We start from the raw sequence: 21,141 nt of genomic DNA, 5'->3' as shown, positions 1-21,141 counted from the left end.
CAAGGGTAACGCTTGACGCTGTTTTAGCTTGGACCACCAGAGTTCAGTTTCGACGCTGTCTGTAGGAAGTTTATACGTCCTTCCTGTGAATCCACAGGTTTCCTCCCACAGTCGGAGGACGTATCGGTTAGTAGGATAATCAGTCCGTGTAAATTGTCCTGTAACTCTAAGGCCTTCCATTGGTCAGTTGACCATGGATGTTGTGTCCAAGCTGTTAAAGTCATGCAATACAATATGGAGAGTAAACCGTTGGCATGCAGCAGGCTGCCCCTCTCCACGCAGCTGATGAATGCAAAGGAGCTGCAGAGACTGATACAGTTTGGCTCTAGCAGGAGTTGCCAGTCTGTGTTGAATATGAAGTAGGACTGCCTTAGGGACTCCAGCTCCGTATCTTTCCGCGGGGTTTAATCCCAAAGCCTTCCTCATGAGTGTGTATAGGCGTAAGGCAGCGGAGGCTTGAAATCAGTTTTCCTTCTCCCAGGTGAGCTGCCCCATCTACCCCAAGGAACTGGTTTTAGGGTGCCCATAACCTGCCTTTGTTTCTTTGCCTGTCAGTAGAAAAGGTTTTACTGGGTTTAGTAGCTAAGCCGCACGTGAAGGCCTGGAGCTGGACTTGGTTGTCAGAGGCTATTTGAGATGCCCACCATTGGGAGCAGTTAATGGCCTGTGATCAGAATCTGGTTTAATATCATTGGCATATGTCGTGAAATCTGTTAACTTAGCGGCAGTAGTACAATGATAATATAGGAAAAAATGTAGATAAGTAAATCATGCTGTAAGAATATACATATATATGTATTTTAAATAATTATATTAAAAATAGTGCAAAAACAGAAATAATATTTTAAAAAACTATGGTCGTATTCAATGTCCACCCCAGCACTTGTTCTTGCAAGCAGAACAAGTGCCATACCTGTCTCTACACCTCCTGCCTCACTACCATTCCAGGCCCCAAACAGTCCTTCCAGGTGAGCTGATAGGGCACCTGTGTGTCTTTTGTGGTCATATACTGTATCTGGTGCTCCCACTGTGACCTATATATTGGTGAGACCTGACATAGATTGGGAGACCACATCACTGAGTGCCTATGCTCCATCTGTCAGAAAAAGTGGGATCTCCCAGTGGCCACCATTTTAATTCCACTTCCCATTCCCATTCCAACACGTCAGTCCATGGCCCCCTCTACTGTCGCGATGAGGCTACACTCAGGTTGGAGGAGCAACACCTTGTATTCTGTCTGGTTAGCCTCCACCCTGATGGCATGAACATCAATTTCTCGAACTTCAGGTAAAGGCACCCCCCACCACCCTTCCCCTTCACCATTCCCCATCCCCATTTCCCTCTTTCACCTTATCTGCTCATCACCTACCTTTCCTCCATGGCCTTCTGTCCTTTCCTGTCAGATTTCCCCTTCTCCAGCTGTTTATCTCTTTCACCAATTGACTTCCTAGCTCTTTACTTGCCTCTCCCCCTCTCTTGGTTTCACCAATCACAGACTACCTCGTACATCTTCCTCTCCTCCCCCACCTTCATATTCTGATTTCTCTTCCTTTCCAGTCCCGATGAAGGGTCTCGTCCGGAAACGGTGACTGTTTACTCTTTCCCATAGACGCTGCCTGGCCTGCTGAGTTCCTTCAGCATTTTGTGTGTATTACTTTGATTTCCAGCATCTGCAGATATTCGCTTGGCTATGATAATAGATTACATTTATTTATTTAGTGATACAGTGTGGAGTAGGCCCTTCTGGCCTTTTGAGTCATGCCGCATGAGCAATGACCGATAACCCCAGTTAATGCTAACTTAATCACTGGACGATTTACAATGACCAATTAACCTACCCAGTGCGTCTTTGGACTGTGGGAGGAAACCAGAGCACCCGGGGAAAATCCATGTGTTCCACGGGGAGGACATACTGAGACTCCTTACAGTTGGTGCTGGAATTGAACTCCAAACTCTGATGCTCCAACCTGTAGAGGTGTCACACTAACTGCTGCACCACCGTGGTGCCCCGATTGATCCTTCATGTTAGAGACACAAAGGACTTTTGGAAACCTGGACAACGCACAAAATGGGGAAACAAACTCAGTGGGTCAGGTTGTGTGTATGGAAGGAAATAAACAGGTGATGTTGTGGGTCGAAACACTTCATCTGGATGAATGAATGTGTCATGAAAGGATCCAACTGAAGGGCCTCATTCAAAGTTTTGATAGCCCTGATCAGTTGAGTTCCTCCAGCTTTTTATGCGTGGATATCTTGTGTTGTCTACTTTGATGTTAAGTCCATTGATGCTATAGGTTATGTTAAAGGATGGTATGCCATTTTGTTGAGGTATTGTTGCAGATGGAAGGGAAGGTCAAGAACCAAGAGACATGAATTAAGATGATTGGATCCAAAGTGATGAGAGATCAGCTTATTGTTACAAGCAGATAAGTCTTGAATATGCCTCAGAGTTAGTATTGGTAATAGTTTCAATGGAAGAACTTAAAGGGGAGGTGGCAAAATATCTGAAAGGAAAGTTATTTGCAGAGTTTTGGGGAAAGGCCAAGAGCATGGGAATGGGTAGATTTCTTTTGCATAAAGATGGTATGGACTTTGACAGGCTTAGAATGCCCTCCTTCTGTTATCTAACCACCCAAAAAATTGCTGTGATGGTCGAGGCAATAATAAATGAACCTGTAGATTTCTATTTTAAGATGAGCCGGTTTCCACTGTGGTTAAAGTTAGTTTTTCTGTTGCACGTTAAATGGTCTCAGTAATCATTCTATCTAATGGCAAACATGTTATTTCCATTTAAAGCAGGGGTTTCCAGCCTTTCTAATGCCATGGACCCTTACCACTAACCAAAGGGTCTGTGGACCTCAGATTGAGAACCCTATTAGAGAGTCATTGGAGTTATTATGTACTCCCAAGTAACAGGGTGGCTATTTTATTAAACTGACTAAAATATTGACACATTGGAAGAACTATAAGATTATTTTGATTATAGAAGTAAGTTGAACTGCAGGCAAGTAAAAGGTGATCCGTGTAGCCGTGTGGTTCAATGCTATCTTTATCATACTGTGTTTTTCCTTGTTTCTTTTGAGTGAACCAGGGAAAGTGTTCTGCACTTTCCTGATGTATTCTATTCAGTACTACCAGGGTTTGATGGCAGGATTTGCATTTGGCTCTTCACAATATCTGTGATTAATAATAAACACAAATGAAACATTTATTACATAGAAGCTTTGGCTTTGAGCTTCTGTTTTAATTATTTGCTGCAAGAGCAGAGACCATAGAAGCCCTCATGGCAAATGAGAGAACAGTAAATTGAAAGTAAAATATACCACTTTCCTTCATGTTGTCTTTTTAAAAATGTAGGCAGTGCACAGGGGAATTGAGATAATGAATTGAGATAAAATGTTCCGAATTAACTGGCATCTGCTAAGACATAAAAGGCCACACAAATGCTGTGGTTTGTTTAAAAAGTATTAACAATCTGTGACGATGTTAGCTTTGGTTATGCAAAGCTCAAGTATTTTGGCATACTTTATTCAAACAATATGATCTAATATTTATTAACATCTGTGACTACTAGAGTATGTCTGAAGATTGACTAATTTGATGTTAGTAAAGAATAGCGAGGCTGCTTCCTTCAGTGGTGTGTGGGCTTCAGCAAGCTGACAGGACAAGACCTTTAAGAAGCATGGGAGGTCCTTGGTTCGAGACTGACGACACGAGAGGGAGGGAGAGAGAGAGAGATGCAGGCTGAACAGGCAGGGCATTGAGCTTATTAAAAGCAGGTGGTGGCCCTGATGAGAGTTGATGCCAAGAACCTGCACCCTTAACTGGTCACTTTTTGTATTTATGAATGGACAACTCATGGATCAGCATTCCAGGATCCCTACAGACCATTTGTGGCTTGTGTGTGGAGAATCCAAAAGTTTAAAAAAATTACTAGAGGGATAAGAGGAACATTGGAAGAGTATGGAGAATAAATAGGAGGTATTAGACCTCATGGTTATTTAGAAAGCGGTGCCGCTTCGTCATCCTCCCACTGCTTGTGCTCAACCCAGCTTTTGCATCAAACTGGACTGATTAAATCCTTGCAGCTTCTCATTTTGGGAAGGAGGTCTTGTGTTTCTAAAATATTTGCGACAGCTTGGTAATTAGCAGACGACTCCTTCATTTTGTTATTGAAAGAAATCTAAGCTATTGAAGGTGCTTGTATTTTTTTTAAAAATGTTTGAGGTGATGTTGCTAGTCACCTACCCAAAATGCTGGTGGAACACAGCAAGCCAGGCAGCATCTATAAGGAGAAGCACTGTCGAGGTTTCGTGCTGAGACCCTTCGTCAGGACTAACCGAAAGGAAAGATAGTAAGAGATTTGAAAGTAGTGGGGAGAGGGGGAAATGCAAAATGATAGGAGAAGACCGGAGGGGGTGGGATGAAGCTAAGAGCTGGAAAGGTGATTGGTGAAAGTGATACAGAACTGGCGAAGGGAAAGGATCATGGGATGGGAGGCCTCAGGAGAAAGAAAGGGTGGGGTGAGGGGGAAGCACCAGAGGGAGATGGAGAACATGCAGAGTGATGGGCAGAGAGAGAGAAAAAAAAACAACTAAATATGTCAGGGATGGGGTAAGAAGGGGAGGAGGGGAATTAACGGAAGTTAGAGAAGTCAGTGTTCATGCCATCAGGTTGGAGGCTGCCCAGCCGGTATATAAGGTGTTGTTCCTCCAACCTGAGTTTGGATTCATTTTGACAGTAGAGGAGGCCGTGGATAGACATATCAGAATGAGAATGGGACGTGGAATTAAAATACGTGGCCACTGGGAGATCCTGCTTTCTCTGGCGGACCGAGCGTAGGTGTTCAGCGAAACGGTCTCCCAGTCTGCGTCGGGTCTCACCAATATATAAAAGGCCACATCGGGAGCACCGGATGCAGTATACCACACCAGCCGACTCACAGGTGAAGTGTCACCTCACCTGGAAGGACTGTCTGGGGCACTGAATGGTGGTGAGGGAGGAAGTGTAAGGGCAGGTGTAGCACTTGTTCCGTTTACAAGGATAAGTGCCAGGAGGGAGATCGGTGGGAAGGGATGGGGGGGACGAGTGGACAAGGGAGTCACGTAGGGAGCAATCCCTGTGGAAAGCAGAAAGGAGGGGGAGGGAAAGATGTGCATGATAGTGGGATCCTGTTGGAGGTGGCAGAAGTTACAGAGAATTATAAGTTGGACCTGGAGGCTGGTGGGGTGGTAGGTGAGGACAAGGGGAACCCTATCCCGAGTGGGGTGGCGGACGGATGGGGTGAGGGCAGATGTGCGGGAAATGGGAGAGATGCGTTTGAGAGCAGAGTTGATGGTGGAAGAAGGGAAGCCCTTTTGTTTAAAAAAGGAAGACATCTCCTTCATCCTGGAATGAAAAGCCTCATCCTGAGAGCAGATGCGGCGGAGACGGAGGAATTGTGAGAAGGGGATAGCATTTTTGCAAGAGACAGGGTGGGAAGAGGAATAGTCCAGGTAGCTGTGAGAGTCTGTAGGCTTATAGTAGATATCAGTAGATAAGCCATCTCCAGAGATGGAGACAGAAAGATCAAGAAAGGGGAGGGAGGTGTCGGAAATGGACCAGGTAAATTTGAGGGCAGGGTGAAAGTTGGAGGCAAAGTTAATGAAGTCAGCGAGCTCAGCATGTGTGCAGGAGGCTGCGCCAATGCAGTCGTCGATGTAGCGAAGAAAAAGAGGGGGACGGATACCCGTATAGGCTTGGAACATGGACTGTTCCACAAAGCCAACAAAAAGGCAGGCATAACTGGGACCCATAAGGGTGCCCATGGCTACACCCTTGGTTTAGAGGAAGTGGGAGGAGCCAAAGGAGAAATTATTGAGAGTAAGAACTAATTCCACTAGACGGAGGAGAGTGGTGGTAGAGGGGAATTGGAATCCAAAAAGAAGCAAAGAGCTTTGAGACCATCCTGGTGGGGGATGGAGGTATATAGGGACTGGACATCCATGGTGAAAATAAGGCAGTGGGGGCCAGGGAACTTAAAATCACTGAAAAAATTCAAAGCGTGAGAAATGTCACGAACATCCCACCCCCTCCGGTCTTCTCCTATCATTTCACATTTCCCCCTCCCTCCACTATTTTCAAATCTCTTACCATCTTTCCTTTCGGTTAGTCCTGACGAAGGGTCTCGGCCCAAAATGTCGACAGTGCTTCTCCTTATAGATGCTGCCTGGCCTGCTGTGTTCCACCAGCATTTTGTGTGTGTTGTTTGAATTTCCAGCATCTGCAGATTTCCTCATGTTTGCTAGTCACCTATTATGTTTTGTAACTATAAAACATTAAACTAATTCAAAGGAAGAAGGAGTCTGAAGGTCGAACTTTGAGTTTAATTGAGACACGCACGTGTGACATGGCAGCGTAATTATGTATGCAGTTTATGTATTTATGTTGTAGACAGACACTCACTCTCTCTCACTCTCTCACACACTCTCACACTCACGCTCACTCTTTACACTCACACTCTTACTTGTCTCAGCTGTTTGTCCTGCTTCCTCCTCCTGAGATTGGGTTTAAGGAGATCCAAGCACGAACACAAGGGATGACCCAGGAATAGCATAGCTGGTGAGTTGTTGATTGTGGAGTGTGTTATATTACGATATGCAAGGAGGATATTGGAAAGCTTCTGGTTCAGTGTTAGTGTAGCATGTTCTGCTGACATTGCTTGCAGTGCATTTTTTAGACCCTGGATGAACTTTTCCACCAAGTCATTTGTATCTGGGTAGTATGATGAAAATGTAATGTGTATTATTCCATTAATTTTTAGGAATGTTGGAAACTGTCTCCCCCACTCACCCCCCCCCCCTAAGCTGTGGTCCATTGTCACTAAGTGTTCTGGAACACCAGTCCTTGTAAATAGGCTTCTCAGTTCATCAACAGTGTGCGCGGCAGTAGTGGTGGCTATTGGGAACACTTCTGGCCACTTTGTAGTTGCATCAGCTACTACCAAAAAATTTGTGCCCACAAATAGTTTGACAAAATCCACGTGAATCCTCTGCCAGGCCAATGCAGGCCATTCCCAGGGATGGAGAGGCTTCCCAAGCAGTACATGGCAAGCTGCTCGATCTGTTGATCTACCCAGGCCACCAGACAAAGCTTCAAGCTAATGTTTTCATTTTAACCACGCCTAGATGTGTTCCTCCAACAATATAGCTTGAATGGTGCAAGAACTCTCAACCCCCAAATAAGGCAATCTCTATTAAGGTCAAGTTCATCTCAGCACTGGTATAAATGGGGAACTGGAGTTTCTTTTCACATTTCAACCCTTTTGCGTGGCTATGTAGACCTGAGGCAGTGTGGATTTTTTTTCTGGTTTCCTTTTTGATCATCTGTGCTGTAATAGGGAGACTGCCGATTTGTGTTATGGAGAATATGTCAAGAGGAATATCTTTTTTTAGTAATTTTTTCCGGTACTTCCTTTTCCAAGGGTAAAGTATATGACCTACTTTGTTGCATTTTCAGCAAGTTTCATCCCTAAACCTGCATTGGTCTGTTGTATGTGAGTCCCTGCCTCAACACAATTTGTTCAGCCAGTCCAGTTTCTGTTTAGATGTTGCTAATTTATGAACTCTCACTTTCATTGCTGACTGCAACTCATTTGCATTTGTCTATAATTTCCACTGAAGCAACAATTTCAACTGCTCTTGTCAAGTTGTGCTTTAGTTAGCAGTTTCTTCTAAGAGTCCACAAAAAAACAATCTCTTAGAGTATCATTAAGCCCATCACCAAAATGACAATGCTCAGGTTATCTCTTCCATTTTGCTACGTATGTGAAATAGACTCTCCTTTTTGTTTCTGCTTATGAAATCTAAAGCATACTGCAATCAGCATTGGCTACGGTTCCAAATGTTCCTGCAGTACTTTGCTAATATCAGCAAAGCTCATTTCTGCTGGTTTGTTTGGAGCAGTCAAACTTCAAAGCAAACTGTCTGCCTTTAAACCCAATGCATTCAGCAAAATTGGTACTTGGTTTTCATTAGCCATCCTCGTTCTGTATTTCAGGATATTAAACTAATTCAAAAGAAGACATAGGAGTCCGAAATGAGTGTCTAACTTCAAGTTTACTTTAACAAGGCATGCACATATCATTTGGTAGTATGATGACATATGCAATTCACATATTTATACATACAACCCATAATGAATTATTTAAATGAACAAGGATATAAACACACACAAGATTACTCAAATATTACTTGCATTTTATATACACAATATCACAAAGTAGCATATTTATATATTGGCAAGACAAGTGAGTGTATGAGAAATTTTGAAGGAGATTGGCCGCCCTCCCCGCTCAAGACGGATCTGTTGAAGTAGCCTTTGTGATCTCATAACAAGGAATGTGCATGACATCAGCTTAACTAATAGGGCTCACTATTGACTGGCACGAGCTCAGTTTGTTAACTCTGGGGGAATTCACAAACATTCAATACTTGAGTTGTTTTGGAGATCTGTCAGACAATGATGTTAGTATCAGATACTGCATGACCTCTCCTTTTCATTACCATTTTAATTTATTTTGAAATTAATTTGTCATTTTGGCATAAAAACTGAAAACTCCATTCTGCAAAGTTTGCCAACAGTGATAATTGCTGGCAGTTTTAATAAATGTTTGTTTAATTGAATATTGTACATCATGAAAAACTAAAGATTACAAATGTATTTTAAAAATCCCATTGAGTTTGATGGAGCAGATGCAAATGGTTTTTAAGTTTATTTAGTTTGGTGTTAACAGAAGAGTGGTTGGAATCAAATATCACTTTTCTGCTTCAGTTAAATTAAATAGCCTGATTTTTTTTATTGTCATGTGGTTGCTTCTGATAAGATGCCGGGATTTAGTAGATGGCTTGGCTATTTTCTTAAGCTGTCCCTTTAACTGATTACTTGGAACATCTCAGCATTCTTCATTACATCCATGATTGATGTGTTTCATATTTATTTCCCACCTTAATAAATGAAGTAACATGGGAACCTTATAAATACTGAAAGCAGATGTGAGTGATGCAGTGTCAGCTGTTCTATTGCTACTGAGAAATATTTAGGATTTTTCTGCTTTGGATGCTGAAGGGAAAATTTAAACGACACAAGCTTCTGTTTTGTTTTCTAGTTCCTCTTTATTCTAAGAACTTTTAGTTTTATTGCTGTTTATAGAAATAAGGAAGTAGAAGAAGTAATAGCGGTAAGATTTGAGATTATTCTCAAAACTGTAATTGTAGAATTTTTTGCTGTCAGCTAGATTTTTTAATGACAATAAGGCAGAGAATTCCAGAAACAAGTTTTATATCATCGGCACATGTCATGAAATGTGTTGTTTTGCAGCAGCAGAATGTTGAAATCCATAATAAAAACTTATCAATTACCCAATAAGTATTTTGTAATAAAAATGAAAATTAAATGAAATAAATAGCGAGGAAAGAGAAGAAACAGAATACAGAGGTGGTGTTTATGGGTTCATTGTCCATTCAGAAATCTGATGGTAGAGGGGAAGAAGATGTTCCTGAAACTTTGTGTGCTTACTGGGTTCTGTACCTCCTCTATGACAGTAGCACTGAGAAAAGGGCATGTCCTGGGTGATGTGAGTGCTTAATGATGGATGCCGTTTTTGTAAGGCATCGCCTTTTGAAGGTGTCTCGGTTGCTGGGAAGGCTAGTGCCGATGATGGAGCTGGTAGAGTTTACAACTTTCTGCAGCTTTTTCCTGACCTGTGCAGTGGCTACTCCGTACCAGCCAGTGGTGCAGCTGGTTAGAATGCTGTCCGTGGTACATCTGTAGAAATTTCAAAGATGGCGCCCTGTGTGGCAGCTGTGTTGCGAGCTCCATTCCAACTGTAGAGTGTATTGTTAATTTCTGTGATTTCCTTCACATTTCTTGTTCGAGTAGCTGATATTCACATCAGATACGATAGACAGACTCTTCTGAACAATGGGAAGACGGCATTTACCTATCACGTGCCGCCTTGTCTACGTTGGGTTCCCCTGCTTGCCCGATCAATGGGAGGCTCACCTACTACACCACCGCTACCTTGGAAGTGGCGGGTACTGAGAGTGTGAGCGGCACAACTGACATTTATAATCTCTCCATCTCGCAGTATAAAGTGCCCTCCTGCATCAAAACATCCACCATTGTTCTTGTACCTATAAAGACCAAGGTAACAAATCTGAATGACTGGCGTCCTGTTGCACTCACCTCAAAAATGAGCAAATCCTTTGAGAGGCTGGTCAAGGACTACATCTGCAGCATGCTACCACCCACAATGGGCCCCTACAATTCACCTACCGACACAACCGATGGACAGATGATGCAATAGACACAGCTCTACACACCGTCCTTGCACATCTGGAGAGGAGGGATGCTTATGTCAGAATGCTGTTCTTTGACTACAGTTCAGCACTCACACCATAATTCCTTACAGGCTCGACTAGAAGCTCAGAGTCCTCTGCCTTCATCCTGCCTTGTGTAGCTGGATTCTGGACTTCCTGTCAGATCGCCAGCAGGTGGTAAGAGTGGGCTCCCTCACCTCTGCCCCATCTTACCCTCAACACAGGTGTCACTCAGGGCTGTGTACTAAGCCCCCTCCTTTACTCTCTGTATATCCATGACTGTGTCACCACCCATAACCTACAGAGAAGAAGTCATCACCCTGACACAGTGGTGACAAGAAAACAACCTCTCCCTCAACGTTGCAAAAACACAGGAGGAATGGGGACAGACTAGCCCCTATTGACATCAGTAGATCTGGGCTGAGAGGGTGAACAGCTTTAAGTTCCTCGGCATTAAACATCACCAAGGATTTCACATGGTCTGTGCATACCGGCTGTGTGGTGATAAAGGCACAGTTCTGCTTCCGCCTCAGACGGTTGAAGAAGTTTGGTGTGGGCCCCCCAATCCTAAGAACTTTCTACAGGGGCACAATTGAGAGCATCCTGACTGGCTGCATCACTGCCTGGTATGGGAACTATACCTCCCTTAATTGCAGGACTCCACAGAGAGTGGTGTGGACTGTCCAGTGCATCTGTAGTTGTAAACTTCCCACTATTCAGGATATTTACAAAGACTGGTGAGTAAAAACCCAAGTCATCCCAACTACAAACTGTTCCAGCTGCTACCATCCGGGAAACGGTACCGCAGCATAAAAGCCGGGATCAATGGGCTCCAGGACAGCTTCTTCCACCAGGCCATCAGTCTGCTTAACTCATGCTGACATAACTGTATTTCTAAGTCATATTGACTGTCCTGTTGTATGTCCTGATGTATATTGACTGTCCTGTTGTTTATTATAAGTTACTAAAAATTGCACATTTAGACAGAGAGGTAACATAAAGATTTTTACTCCTCATGTATATATGAAGGATGTAAGTAATAAAGTCAATTCAATGAAATTCAATTTGCAGGTGTCTTTGGCATCAATTTTCCATAAACTCCTAATGAAATGGAGCTACTGTCATTCCTTCTTTGTATTTTGGGCCCAGGATAGATCCTCAGAGATTTTGACATCCAGGATCTTGAAACTGCGTTCCCCTTGCTGGAGTCTGAAATCTGTTCCTTGGTCTTACTGATACTGAGTGCAAGCTCCACGTCTTTACACTACAGGACTTGCTACAATTACTCACTGAAACACGTCCCCTTTTTCCTTAAAAGTGTTCGTTGTAAGGCTAAAAAGCTATCTTTCCCACTGGTATTCAAGGATGAGAACCTCTAATCTGTGCCACAATCAGCGAGGCTACAGTTAATTCACGTCTTCCATTTATGTCTATATTGTGACAGAGGACTCTGTCACTGGCCTTGAGCAGCACTGCAATAATTTTACAACCCCGAATTAGCATATGCAAACACATTCTGGGTTTGAAAGTTGAAGCTATTAATACAGGAATGTTTAAATGAGTTGTGTTTTGTTGTTTGCCTGCTCATTTATTTGTGGTTTGGCAGTTCCAGGTACGGCTCGGCAAAACCGAGGCACTACTTTCAGGCTAGTGTAATTCATGAGAAACTGAATGTGCACAGTGTGCAGACGGGGCATACCATGGACAAAATGGGGCTCAGTGTAGTCCTCAGGGTGTTATTGGATAGATCCTACTTGTAGGTTTTTGTAAGTTAATTTGGAGAAAGAATTAAATACCATTGATCTGCATAAATATTACATTGTGAGTATGTGAGAGAGAGAGTATATATATTGTGAATTACTGAAGTCACTCAAGATTGCAAAAAGAATGCCAACTAAATTATATTACATAAATAGATTTCTCCTGGGGTGTCATTTTTTTCAAAACAAAGGAAGGTGAAAAATTGGGAGCTCTTAATAAAACACCTGCATCCGCTATTGCAATGGAGCCAGGCTTTTTTTTAAGAGACCTGGAGCCCCTCGCAATATAGAAACCAAGTATTGCTATTCTTAACTGATCAGAATTATTTGGTGTGTATTAAAATTTGTCAGCTATTTCATGCAGTAAAGTTTGCTTTGATTATTTCAGCTTTCTGCCTTAACTGCAAACTTGAAAGGTTCTTCACTCCTTTACCAGTAATTCACAAAGATTCCAGGAAATTCTGTTACTGTTGTAAACATCACAAGATTTGCACGGGGCTTTCTACCTTTCCCTCTGCCCTTGTCCTTGCTCCCCTCTCCCTCTCTTCCACCACCCCACCCACTTTTGTGTGATACTGCGTTGATGAACACAGAATGGCAAATTAATGCAAATCTTCTAATAAACATGAATTTTCATTTTAGTTGAGCGTTTACTATTGTTTTGGGAAAGGCCTTGTTTTTGGCTCCTTTGCGGACCATTCAATTAAATACAGCATCAAGATACCTGATCCTGTTCTAAAGAACCGCTATGGATGCAGATGGCCCTTTACTTTATTATTAATACAAAGATTTTGCCTCAGTGAGGGAATTTGGAAAAATGCTTGTAATTCTTTTTTAGATGTAAAACAGTGAAATAATGTTCCCGTCAACCAAGTAATTTAAAGGGAGCACGAGAAACCGGTCCTGGTGAGTTTCAAGGGAGTGTGGTAAACATTACCTAATGTTAGTCAGGTGGCAAACCATTGAGATTTGTGAATGAATAGATAGCTGATATGGCTCATTGCCCACATTGAGTCTGGCTCCCTTGTACTTTTGTCTTTGGAACATATTTGCTTGATTGTAGTGCAGCATGTGGAGCACGGCTGGATCACTGATGTCAGCTAAAGATTTCCACGTTCAGTTATACACATGCAAAAATACCAAAGCTGCTGCCAGTTTCAGGGTATAATAGTGGTGAACAAGCCAGAACAGATCCTGCTGTAACTTTTCCAGATTCATGGTTACACTGAAGGTGTTCTATAAATTGACATGTCTTTTTTGTAGATATTGGTGTGTTCTTTTTAACCACAACTAAAATGTATTATTTGTTGATGTTTTACAGTTCCAGTACAGGGAGATATTTTCTCTGCTGTTTTACTCTTTAGCGATGTAGAATGGGCAATGTGGTCACAGACTACAGCATCTTCAGTTCCTCATTATCAATATCCAGTAAGCCAGGCACGCCTGTTTCCCATTAAGTTGGTGAGTTGTGCTGAGATGAATTCATTGAGCTTGTTTCTACCTAAAAACACAGAATATAATGATATACAACTTGGGTAGGATTTTTTGCAAGACGAATGCTACTTTTACTGAAATAGTTAAACAAATTTATTTCAACATAATTCCTTTATGGCAGAAATATGGTTTTGATTAGGTAGTTACCATGCTTTTACTGAACTGGGCAATTGAGAGTGATCATTGCATAGATTTTTGCTCCAAAGCAAATTAACTTTTGCTTTGAGAAAAACCTACACCTCAGGAGAAATCCATTTATATAACATAATTTAGTTGGCTTTTTTTTTTTGCTTATCTTAAGTAAACCACAATACACAGAATTCTAATACTTTTGTTTTCAGTTGAGGTTGAATAAAGTATTGCAAGGAATCCATGAAGATGCTTCTGAATTGTGTAGATGAGGTCAAGCCAGATTTGGAGTTTAAATGCTTTATATGTGGGAGGCATTTTAAAATGCACAATAATATGACAGCACATACCCATGAATGGCAAAGTGTACTAGCAAATAGCAGTATGCATGGTTGACATCATTTGTTGCATAAAATATTATTAATAAAATGTTTGATTAGAAAATCCATGGTTTTAATATTAGGTATAAAGATTTTAGCTGACAAATTTTTTTTAAAAAGGTTTCTTCCATTCTCATCCTACACGTGCCCCATTGCATCTACACCCACACAGCTCATGTAGAGTATAGTTCCCTCTAGCAGGTTGTCATGGAAACTCACATTTCAGCAGGAAGTTGAAAAGGATTTCTTTTTTTAAGATGTATTCTTTTAGCTATTTTTGGACATAGGTATTATAATGTGGGCGAATTGGGATGGACTATGTGTGCAAGGCTTAATTCAGCTTTTTGTAAAGGAAATGAGCAGCCGTTGTGGTCTTCAGCTGCTTCCCTATAACTTGGATCAAATAGGGTAAAGCTACTTTTGTTGCTCAAGTTTTTCGAAGATTTGAGCCGCTGGTTCTTGTACCAATGGTCAGAAGTGCTCAGAATTTTAGTTGGAGGATTCCTTAATATTTTTAATATCTTGAATGAAGCTCCCTTCGGAGTTGGGCTCCTGGTCAGCATTAAGGCTATGTTCGCCTACATTCTGTAGGGCCTTGTCACTTCCATCTGGTGCTTGGACCTGACACTTGTAACATGGATAACTAGTGAAACTCTGCTTGATGAAGTTCAAGTTCAGAATCAGATTTGAGTTTCTTATCACTGCCTTATTTGACATGAAATCTGTTGCTTTGCAGCAGCGGTACTGTGCAGTGCATAAAGTGTACTATAAATTACAGGAAGAAATATACATTAAAGTTTTTAACTCAAGTACTGCACAAATAAGTGTTCATGGCTTCATTGCCTGTTCAGCTGTCTGATGCTGAAGGGGAAGAAGCTAGAACACTACAGGCTCCTATACCTCCTCTCTGATGGTAGTATTAAGTAGAGAGCATGTCCGAGCTGGTGAGGGGGGGGGGGTGTACTTAATAAAGTTTGCCACCATTTTGAGGTATCCCCTTTTGAAGGTGTTCTCGATGGTAGAGAGGTTGTGCCCATGATGGAGCTGGCTGAGTTAATAACTCTGCAGTTTTTTCCCAATCCTGTGCAATGGCCCCTCCATATCAGACGGTGATTGAACCAGTTAGAATGCTCTCCACCATTACCATCAGATGTATTGTTGCCGTGGGCATATGGACCCAAAGTATAAATGCAATGAAAATTAGCAGCATGGTACATTAGTAGATGAGGACAAACATAGGTTTAGATAAACTGAAGTTAACTTAAATTTTGTATAAGTTAAACATCTGAGCAAAATAAATAATAACATAAACCTAACAACACTAATGCAAGATTTGAGAGAGAGAGGGGAAGAACAATACTCCAAGGTAGCATTAAGGAGTTTTCCAGGTTAGTTGAAGAAATTGATGGCTGTGGGGAAGAAGCTGCTGTTGAGCTTTGAGTTGTGGTGCTTCAGGCTCTTGTACCCTCTGATCAATGGTAATATTGAGCAGCGAGCATGGCCTAAATGGTGTGGGTTCCTATGATGGATGTTGCTTACCCAAGCTCTTGTAGATATCCTTGCTGATAGCACCAAATTTCCTGGTGTTCACCTGACGGAGAATCTCACCTGGTCCCTCAACACCAGCTCCATAGCAAAGAAAGCCCAGCAGCGTCTCTACTTTTTGCAAAGGCTGATGAAAGTCCATCTCCCACCCCCCATCCTCATCACATTCTACAGGAGTTGTATTGAGAGCATCCTGAGCAGCTGCATCACTGCCTAGTTCGGAAATTGCACCATTTCAGATCACAAGACCCTGCAGCAGATAGTGAGGTCAGCTGAGTAGATCATCGGGGTCTCTCTTCCCGCCATCACGGACACTTACATTACACACTGCATCCGCAAAGGAAACAGGATTATGAAGGACCCCATGCACCCCTCATACAATCTCTTCTCCCTCCTGCCGTCTGGGAAAAGGCTCTGAAGCATTCAGGCTGTCACGACCAGACTATATAACAGTTTCTTCCCCCAAGCTATCGGACTCCTTAATACCCGAAGCCTGGTCTGACACCTTACTGCCCTATTGTCCTGTTTATTATTTATTGTAATGCCTGCACTATTTTTGTCCACTTTATGCAGTCCAGTGTAGGTCTGTAGTCTAGTGTAGCTTTCTCTGTTTTTTTTATTATGTAGTTCAGTCTAGTTTTTTGTACTGTGTCATGTAAACCATGGTCCTGAAAAACGTCGTCTCATTTTTACTATGCACTGTACCAGCAGTTATGGTTGAAATGACAATAAAAGTTGACTTGACTTGACTTGATAGAACCGGCTGAGTCCACTACTCAGTAGCTCTTGTGCATTGGAGTTTCCATACCAGCAGTCAGAATAAGACCAGAAGATACAGGAGCAGAATTAGGCCATTTGGCCCATCGAGTGTGCTCTGCCATTTCATCATGGCTGATCTTGTTTTCCTCTCAGCCCGTCTCCTGCCTTCTCCCCGTATTCCTTCATGCCCTGACCAATCAAGAATCTATAAATCTCTTCCTTAAATAGACATGAAGACGGCCTCCACAGCTGCCTGTAGCAAAAAGTGCCACAGATTCACCACTCTGTGGCAAAAGAAATTCCTTCTCTTTTCCATCCTAATAGGATGCCCCTCTTTCTGAGGCTGTGTACTCTGGTCTTGGACTCTCCCACCATAGCAGTCATCCTCTCCACATCCACTCTATCAAAGCCTTTCACTATTCGATAGGTTTCAATGATGTTATCCTTCATTCATCTGAATTCCAGCACATACAGACCCAGAGCTATCGGACTCTCTTCAATGTCAAGCCTTTTAATCCTGGAATCATTTTGAACCCTTTCCAGTTTCAGCTCATCCTTTCTAAGATAAAGGTCTCGAGCCTGCTCACAATACTCCAGGTGAGGTCTCACCAGTGCTTTATAAAGTCTCAACATTACATTCTTGCTCTTATGTTCTAGTCCTTTTGAAGTGAGTGCTAACATTACATTTGCTTTCCTCACCACGGACTAAACCTACAAATTAATCTTTAGAGAATCCTATACAAGGATTCCATATAACAATTACAGCACGGAAACAGGCCATCTTGGCCCTTTTAGTCCGTGCCGAATGCTTACTCTCACCTAGTCCCACCTACCTGCACTCAGCCCATAACCCTCCATTCCTTTCCTGTCCATATACCTATCCAATTTTTTTTAAGTGACAAAATCGAACCTGCCTCTACCACTTCTACTGGAAACTCATTCCATACAGCTACCACTCTCTGAGTAAAGAAGTTCCCCTTTGTGTTACCCCTAAACTTTTGCCCCTTAACTCTCAACTCATGTCCTCTTGTTTGAATTTTCCCTACTCTCAATGGAAAAAGCCTATCCACGTATCCCCCTCATAATTTTAAATACCCCTATCAAGTCCCCCCTCAACCTTCTACGCTCCAAAGAGTAAAGACCTAACTTGTTCAACCTTTCCCTGTAACTTAGGTGCTGAAACCCAGGTAACATTCTAGTAAATCTCCTCTGTACTCTCTCTAATTTGTTGACATCTTTCCTATAATTCAGTGACCAGAACTGTACACAATACTCCAAATTTGGCTCACCAATGCTGCATTCCTCAATGCCCTACCATTTACCAAATTCCTAAGTCCCTTTGCATCTTAGGTTTTATATTTCTCTCCATTTAGAAAATAGTCAACCCTTTCACTTCTTTGAACAAAGTATATGATCATGCACTTTCTGGCACTGTATTCCATCTGCCATTTCTTTGTCCATTCTCCTTATCTAAATCCTTCTGTGGCTTCTCTACTATCTCAAAACTACCTGCCTTTCCACCTATCTTCACATCATCTGCAAACTTTGCAACAAACCTTTTGGTATCCTCTTATATATTATTGGCTAGTGTACTCTCATATTCTATTTTTACCCTGCAGGGAATGTTTTTCCCTGCAAAAGTTTGTCAGAGTCTTCACTGACAAGCTGTATCTTCTTAACTTTTTAAGAAACTGAAAAGTCCAACGATCTATACTTAAGTATGAATCCGATTTCCAAGTAACTGCAATAGCCTTTTTGGCTACTGCTAATGCAATTTTTATGAATTCTTTCTGATATTTATTCAATTTGGATTTCAATTTTATCCCTTCAATATAACCTAGTAAAAATAATGTTGGATTATGTGGAAGTTGTATTCCAATAATTTGTTCCAGTAAAACTCTTAAATTTGTCCAAAAAGGTTGAATTTTAAAACAAGACTAAGTAGAGTGTAAAAAAGTACCAATTTCCTGATTACATTGAAAACATTGATCAGATAAATTTGAGTTTAATCTATTCATTTTTTGTGGTGTAATATATATTTGATGTAAAAAGTTATTGTACTAATCTTAGTCGAACATTTATTGTATTTGTTTTATCATATAGATCTAGTATAGATCGTTGGAAGAATGAAATTTTTAGCTGCATTCCACTTGAAAAAATTACTTATAATTTAAGAGATAAATATGAAATATTTCTGAAAATTTGGTGCCCTTATTTACGAAAGATAGGATTAAATATATAGGTGCTCCGAAGATAAAATTATTGGTTATCTGGGGAAAGAATTAAATATACATATTAAAGCTATTATGAACTCCATGGAGCATGTGGGAATCTTCCGATGTCCAGGCGTTCTTTCTTTCTTTCTTTCTTTCTTTCTTTCTTTCTTTCTTTCTTTCTTTTTTCTTCTCTTTTTTTTCTATAGGGATATGTTTGGGGAGAGGGGTTAACAGGAGGGGGGAAGGGTTGACAATTTTTTTTCTTTCTGTAACCTAGAAAGTCATCATCATCTGTGTGCTAGGCTCAGGATAAGGCTTTGATTGGTGTCACTTAAGAACTACTTTTTGTACCAAAGACCCCTCATGAGTGTTTGCTTGACTTCACCTTCCAGAAGTCCATGATCTGTTCCTTGGACTTACTCATGTTGAGTGCAAGACTGATGTTATAAAATCAACCAATGAATGTATCTCACTCATGAGAAAGAAGTGCAGTGACCAAGGGGAAATAACAAACCTTGTTGAGTAAATGGTGAAACTGATCTGGTCAAATGGTGCCTGGAGTCATATACTGATGCAGCACAGAAAGTAGGCGTCCGACCCAACATACCTGTGGTAACAATTTAAAGAGCTGTGCATAATTGAGCAGATGTTCTTGACCACATATCCAATTACCTTTCGAAGTTTTTGATGATTCTGTTTTTATTATTGTGTCAGGTAATGCATTCCAGGTAATAATAACTCGTTATGCAAGTTTTATCTTGGCTATCTAAGTTTTATCTCAGATTAATTTACAGCCTTCTCCATTTCTATGTCCCCTTTAAAGCTGCTCTATTAATTTATTCAAATCCTCTGTTTTGCTACCAGAACAGATGTCTCCATATTTCCAATTTTACGCTGTCCTTCAATCCCTGTCTTCCTGAAATCTTTTACAATCCTTCTAATTGATGGACTCCAAATCATTATATTTAAAGTAGAGCTGGATGAATACTTTAATGACTGCGGAACTGGGGTTATGAGGAACTGGCACAGAAGAGGATTTGTGGGCAACAGAGATTAACCATGCTCATACTGAATAGTGGTGCAGGCTCAAGGGTCCTGGTACTTGTTCTTGCTCCTGTTGTCTTGTATGCTGCATTGCTGAGTTTCATTTTGGATATCAAAATCATATTAGATATGGAAATATGAAGGGAATGGAGGGACGTGGATGATACACAGGAGGAGGACATTTAGTATAAATTGACATCAAGATTGGCACAGCACCATGCACTAAGTAGCCAGTCCACTGCTGCACTGCTCTAAAATTTGAAGTTTGACGTATATATACAGTTATCGATATCGAATAAGAATAGTAGTCCTGGCACCTACTCTTGGAAGATAATACTGAACACCTTGTTCCATCATGATACTGTTCATTGCTAAAAAAAAAACAGAAAATCTGCAGATGCTGCAAATCCAAGCAACACACACTGTTTACACTGTTTTCAGTTCATTTGTGAGATTTTCCCATATACCACTGCTGTCCCTTATGAGTCATTGTTTCAAAACTCAAGTTTATAGTCCTTCCACTGTGTATATGTATACTATCAAATGAAACAATGTTCCTCCAGGTCAGGGTGCACAGCACAGACCATATCACTCACACGCAACACACAAATAAATTAACCAATAATAAGGTGTGTTTAGGACACTTTAAAAAGTAAATAGTTTTGCACCACTGGCACTTCATATCTGAGGAGGCTTGGGTGGTTGGCAGTAAGTTTAGTAGCTTTATGGCCTGGGGGAAGAAGCTGTTTTCCATCCTAACAGTTTGTGTCCTAATGCTATGGTACCTCCTGCCTGATGGTAGGGGGTCAGAGAGATTGTTGGGTGGATGAGAGAGATCCTTCATGATGCTAAGGGCCTTGTGTACCTGATAATTATCTGGGATGGGTGAAAGAGGGACTCCGTCAGTCCTTGCAATCCTTTGTAGGGCCTTGCCATCAGATGCTTTGCAATTCTAATGCTAGACAGCGATGCAGCTGGCCAAGGCACTCTTGAGGGTGCTCCTGTAAAAAATTGGTTAGAATTTCAGGGGGTGGGGGGCTCTCTTGCCTCAGTCTCCTCAGGAAGTGGAGATGCTGTGCTTTCCTAATTAAAGATGTGGATTGAGGGACCAGATGTGATCATCTACGATGTACTTTCTGTGAAACTTGATGCTCCTAACTCTCTCCAGATAGAAACCCTTAATGTGCAGCGAGAAGAGATCAGACTGCATCTTCCTAAAGTCCTCAATCATCTCTTTAGTCTTGTCCACGTTGAGACTGAAGTTGGGCTCACACCATTCTACCAGCTCACTACCTCCTCTCTGTACACTGTCTCATCGTCATTGTTGAGCCAACCACTGTTGTGTCATCAGCAAAGCTGATTCAGTTTGAACTGGATCTAGCAATGCATTTGTGCGTCAGCAGTGTGAACAGCAGCGTGCTGAGCACATAGCCCTGAGGGGTGCCAGTGCTCAGTG

At 41.6% G+C, this 21,141-nt stretch overlaps 1 protein-coding gene across 3 annotated transcripts in view; it reads left to right on the top strand.

Moving 5' to 3' along the window:
- Positions 1–21,141, top strand: part of LOC140733513 (CYFIP-related Rac1 interactor A) — a 229,242-nt gene that overhangs the window by 59,990 nt on the left and 148,111 nt on the right. Inside the window, exon 1 of one of the 3 annotated variants that reach the window (XM_073056945.1) lies at positions 6,466–6,600. The exons of the other annotated variants lie outside the window; for them this stretch is intronic. The gene's annotated coding sequence lies outside the window, so the exon portion shown is untranslated. Of the gene's footprint in view, positions 1–6,465; positions 6,601–21,141 lie in introns of those variants that run through there. 3 annotated transcript variants of the gene reach the window in all.

The sequence above is a fragment of the Hemitrygon akajei genome, chromosome 9 (genome assembly GCF_048418815.1).
Source record: "Hemitrygon akajei chromosome 9, sHemAka1.3, whole genome shotgun sequence".
Lineage (NCBI taxonomy): Eukaryota > Metazoa > Chordata > Chondrichthyes > Myliobatiformes > Dasyatidae > Hemitrygon > Hemitrygon akajei.
The sequence above is the reverse complement of the archived record's forward strand: the minus strand, read 5'-3'. Positions and strand labels throughout refer to the sequence as shown.